Below are 4,836 nucleotides of genomic sequence, written 5' to 3' on the forward strand. Positions count from 1 at the left end.
AAGGTTTCGATGGATCGTACGACTGCATATACTTGTTATTAGCATGTGCGTATCTGTTGGAACATTGACTCAAACCACCGCGTATTCCGCGTTCGATAAATAAAACCATGTCGATATCTGTAAGCAGTTCGAATGTAATATTCGTATGTTTCAACATGGCGTCCAATGTGTATCCGGGAAGAGTATGGTAATACGCGGGGTCGAGCCCATAACTTTTAATACAACTCTCGCGGAAATTTTCAAAAATGTCTGCTAATAACAATACATCAATTTTGAGATACAAGTTGCTATATTCGCCCAGCGTTCGAATGGAGAACCGCTTCCAGACGTTCTCGGCGTGCGCGTAATCGCTCTCGGATATTGTGTCACCGGTCAAGGAACTGTAAAATGATTCGCGCGGTGGTAAACACGTATCTTGCAACCTGTCGACGCAGTCAATATATTCGTACGGAACGACGCCCTTCCGTGTTAATAAATTGAAATTGTCATTCGATAAATTTTGAAATTCAGATTTTAAAATTTTGAGTTTGTCTTTATTCAAGAATGATGCCAATTTATCGAGACTAGCTGTGAGAAATTTATACGAATCGATAAAACGCAATTTAATATGATTTTTCCATTTCTCTTCGCCAAGTTTAACATTTTTCGTAAACAATATATATTTTTCCTTTGTTATCAGAAGTAACTCGATTCTCCCTTCGAACGATGTAGCTATTTCCTTAATAATAAAATGTGCGTCGTAACCGGATAAATTATGAAAAACTATTGGAATGCAAAAAGAATCTTTATAATTTAAATTGCAATTTGAATGCGCGGGACCTCTGTACTGCCCGGTCAGATGGCAATGATCGCGTACGCCTGTGTCATCTTGGACGAATGGTTTTTCGCAAATATGGCATTGTGTCGCGCTATGAAATTTTTCCCATTCATCAGATGTTAAATTTACCATGGGGACATTAGCTGATAAAATACTTTTTACACACAGTGCTAAATTTTTAAGTTCTTCGACGAACCATGACATGCAATCGGTACCGCGACGAGAATGATACGCGGATAACGATTCGTCGTATGAACAATGTACATAATAGGCTATGCTAAATACTTTGTGATGTTGGTAGTTTCTCTCTTCCTCCGTCTTCTCTAAAACGCACTCCAGATCGGCGTATACGACGAAAGGAAGCCGCTCCTTCCGATTATAATTGTTGAACGTGAGCCACTTGTCCTTATCGCTCGGTAATTGGATAGCGCACTCGTTCATCTCTCGACAGTCCATCGTATGTGATTGTAACTTGTCATTCGAATCAAAGTAGTGCAAACATCTGTAAAAAGAAATACTTTTTTATTTTTTGTTCAATTATTTGTACAATGTATTTTATTAAATATATACGTACCGATCGCAGATATATTTTTGACCATTATGTTTGCTCAATTGCGAACTCACGAGCTTGGATAGATTCTTGATCCACGCGAAATGTCCAACGTTGTTGTCTTCCACGTACAGCAAGTTGACGTGTTTGTCTCTCTTTAGCTCACTCAGACGTATCAGGACAATGTTCTCTTTCTCGATACTATATACATTTATAGAGATATCGTTGGCAAGTTCGAATTTTTTTATTTGATTCACAGTCACTGAAAACTCAATGTCCTGGAGATTCAGTACTGTTGTATAATGTGGATACGAAGATACTCGATAAACATAACTTTCAGCTGGATGTAGAGCGGCTACCACAGACCACGCAAAACACGCATTGTCATTAGATTGCACGTTAATCACCGCTCTCTTCATCATTATCGCCCGCGGTAATTTTATGTGACATCCCGCGCGCAAAGGATTATATTTATTTATATTCACAGTTAAATCGAGTATTCGCGACAATGCCCACTCGCTATCGCGTTCCTGAAATTCTTCGAGCGATGCTAGAGTGGGCTCGACAACGCGCCGCTCGTACCATTCGCGTAAATCGGTTGTGCGAAAGAGTTCATAGTTTCTCGTATTGATACTTTTATTTGCGCGTTTATCACCCGTCACAAATTCACCATTGAACACTATTAACTTTTACATTAAAGTGTTTTTTCAGCACGTTTTGCACGTGTTCGAGCACGATGTCTTTGGCATCCTCGAGAAATTGACGAGGCTCGATGTGATTATGATTTATAACCGCACCAGATTAGCACAAATTAACCTTGATAATTATTCTTATTTTCACGATTTTAGTCATGTTTTGACACGCGCGTTTGAATTCTGATATCTGGGGTGATGCGGTAGCGTCGCGACGCCAAGTATATATAAAAATTCGTTCCAGCTTGTCAACGGTTTACCTATGTACAGGGGCTGCGACGCTACCAAGTAGCTTATCCGGAATTTTAGGTCTAGTAAACTTTCGACTAACAAGGGGAGGGCCAAACGTGCCCATCTCAGATTCAAGCGGTGATTTTTCTATGAATAGTCCTTAATGAGAAAGAAATTGTGTTAAAGTTTTAGCGCGCGCTTTTCACGCATTCGTCCAAAAAAAATTATGAAAGATTTTCCAGCATGACTTAACCGCTTCGCGATAAACGATAATCGAAGCGACCGTGTGGCTGAGCGGGTAGCGCTCAGGTCTTGATAACTAGCGGACTTAGTACTAACAGGCTTACGACTAGCAGGTCTATTACTACGAGGCTTAGAACTAGCGGACTTATCTCTATTTTGCGACTAATATTTACAGCGCGGTCTGTACATGCACTTATAAGCTACTGTCAGGTTAGGCGGCTAGGTATTGCCAGCAGGCTCGAGTGTCACGTCGAGCACTGCCTGAGCAACGGAAGTCGGTTCAACCCGACAGAGCCAAGTACAGCCTTGGCCCCAGGTAGAGGTGAGAGCTGGTGCAACCCAGCGGGGTCGAGGGCAACCTCGACTCCAGGAGCGGAGTAGGCAGGAGCCGGTACAACCCGGCGGGGTCGAGGGCAACCTCGACTCCAGGTATAGCGTGTCGGTACAACCCGACGGAGCTGAGTTCAACCTCAGCCCCAAGAGGCAGTGTTGTTCTCGGGGACGCTTTCTCGCACATGCGCAGCGCATTGGTAGAGAAATCCAGCGACGGCGTATGTAGTACATATTTGTGTACGTACATTACTTACAATAATATGTTTAATGCCAGAAATTTTTTAAGCTAATTATAATCGTCTTTTATTAATTTTTTATTATTTATTTGTGATTCATTAATTTGTAAAACATTTTAGATTATTCTTAACATTATCTGAGCAGAGGGCTTAACAGTACCCTTTTTCTTATAAATTTGACACGTATCTTAAGGCCATGTTTAACGCGCATGCGCGAGAAAGCGTCCCCGAGAACAACACTGCATACGCCATTATATCTTGAATAATTCGATATAAGCTTCAGCCGAAGCATGTCCAAATATGCAATTGTTGTCGTTGCGCGAACGTATCAGGTGGAAAGCGTAAAGGTCAAGTTCCACCTGCGTCGCATCGTGGGTGATCACGGCTGACACCCGTTTGGACATCGCCCGATTAAACACGTAGTATTGAACACGTTCGGATTGGACACCGCACGATTAGACACATTATATGGATGGGAAAGTGTATGCGTAGTCGCAGTGGGTTCCGGCCCCCTACGGGAAGCTTCACTTCTGAAAGATATAATCTAACCTAAACCAAATTTTAGTTTTAAATCAGAAATAAGTTTGGATTAGGTTATATCTTTCGAAAATGGAGCCTCTCCCCCAGTGGAGAGAAACCCACTGCGTCTATGCATACGCTTTCCCATCCACACAACAATCGTGCGGTGTCTAATCGTGCGGTGTCCAATCGTGCAGTGTGCGTGTCCAATCGTGCGATGTCTAATTCGAATGTGTCCAATTCTACGTGTCCAATCGAGTGGTGTCCGATCGTTATGTGTTCAAATGGGATACGCCCCGTGATCACACGCTCACATATAAGGAGATGACCACCCAATGTTGTTCTCGGGGACGCTTTCTCGCGCATGCGCAGCGCATTGGTAGAGAAATCCAGCGACGGCGTATGTAGTACATATTTGTGTACGTACATTACTTACAATAATATGTTTAATGCCAGAAATTTTTTAAGCTAATTATAATCGTCTTTTATTAATTTTTTATTATTTATTTGTGATTCATTAATTTGTAAAACATTTTAGATTATTCTTAACATTATCTGAGCAGAGGGCTTAACAGTACCCTTTTTCTTATAAATTTCACACGTATCTTAAGGCCATGTTTAACGCGCATGCGCAAAAAAGCGTCCCCGAGAACAACATTGCCAAGAGGTAGTAGGTAGTTGGTGAGATCGGTATCAGGAGCTGGTCGGGATAGGATCTGGTCCCGATGTCTCGGCCGGCCGAGCTTATATACTCGGCCGGTGTCCCCCACTGTGCGCCGGCGGTCCGGCGGTGGGAGTCGGTACCGCGTGGGGACCACGCGAGAGAGAGATAGCATGCAAAGCGAGATAGCGCGTGTCGGTGAGCGAGAGCGTAACTCGAGAGGGAACGCGCATGCGTTAGGCAACCATTTATGTTATTATGAAAAACTCGCGCAATATTTATTTATGTAATGCTAAAATGTTGCTGGGAACGAAAAAAACAAAATTATACAAAAAAAAATTACACTCGGGGATTCTAACCAGCGATCCCGCGCTTACAAGATCTGAGCGCTACCCGCTCAGCCACACGGTCGCTTCGATTATCGTTTATCGCGAAGCGGTTAAGTCGTGCTGGAAAATCTTTCATAATTTTTTTTGGACGAATGCGTGAAAAGCGCGCGCTAAAACTTTAACACAATTTCTTTCTCATTAAGGACTATTCATAGAAAAATTACC

General features: G+C 42.5%; 1 protein-coding gene across 1 annotated transcript in view; it reads right to left on the bottom strand.

Annotated features, from left to right (window-relative positions):
* Window positions 1–4,836, bottom strand: part of LOC115239578 (THAP domain-containing protein 1-like) — a 94,107-nt gene that overhangs the window by 27,994 nt on the left and 61,277 nt on the right. The gene's annotated exons all lie outside the window — the stretch shown is intronic.

This window comes from Formica exsecta, unplaced genomic scaffold (assembly GCF_003651465.1).
Source record: "Formica exsecta isolate Colony F162 unplaced genomic scaffold, ASM365146v1 scaffold388, whole genome shotgun sequence".
NCBI classification, from domain to species: domain Eukaryota; kingdom Metazoa; phylum Arthropoda; class Insecta; order Hymenoptera; family Formicidae; genus Formica; species Formica exsecta.